The sequence below is a fragment of the Nanorana parkeri genome, unplaced genomic scaffold, assembly GCF_000935625.1.
Source record: "Nanorana parkeri isolate BGI_ZX_2015 unplaced genomic scaffold, ASM93562v1 scaffold1316, whole genome shotgun sequence".
In the NCBI taxonomy this organism is placed as follows: Eukaryota; Metazoa; Chordata; class Amphibia; order Anura; family Dicroglossidae; genus Nanorana; species Nanorana parkeri.
In genome coordinates, this window is record NW_017307584.1 from 334,745 (window position 1) to 335,433 (window position 689).

Sequence of the window (689 nt, forward strand, 5' to 3'; positions counted from 1 at the left end):
AATGTGACGGACTGAACCGTCACATTGCGAGCAGAGGGGCTCGTTACACTTCCTCCGGGTTTTGCTCTTGGAAAACATTTCACACAATGTGACAAAAAATATCTCATGGCACGTCAGTCTGCGTATGTGTTGGGCGTAGAAAAAAAAGATACTTTGTGACGCTTCTGAAAGTTCTTTTTTTTTTTTGCATGCAACAAAATGCTTTTTTTTTTAACAGCTACTCATATATAAAAATAATAATAATAGAGAAACGGAAGTAAAGGTGATGGATAAAACAGGACGACGTGGAGCAGAATACAGCGATAGTACATGGATAAAAAAAAAAGAAGCAACACTGTTATACTCCTATATACAGAACACAACGCAGGGAGGGGGACGATATAAAAACATTTACCGTACAATAAAAATACAAAACTCTTTATACTTCCTGCAGAGAAATTGCTTCAGTCTGGGCCAGGCAGACGCGGACTATAAATCGGGATCGTCTCGGTAGTTTAATGTGGAATAAAAATAAAAGATATGACTAATAAATGTCTCTCCTCATTCTACTGCTAATACACCCTGGGCCTGGGCGGGAAGCATACTCTGATCTGACAAAAAATAAAATAATGACTGAGTCTGCCCCATTAATTAACTGGTTCATGCTCCTCCCACCCCCCCCCCACACCCCCCCCCGGCAGAACCTAACA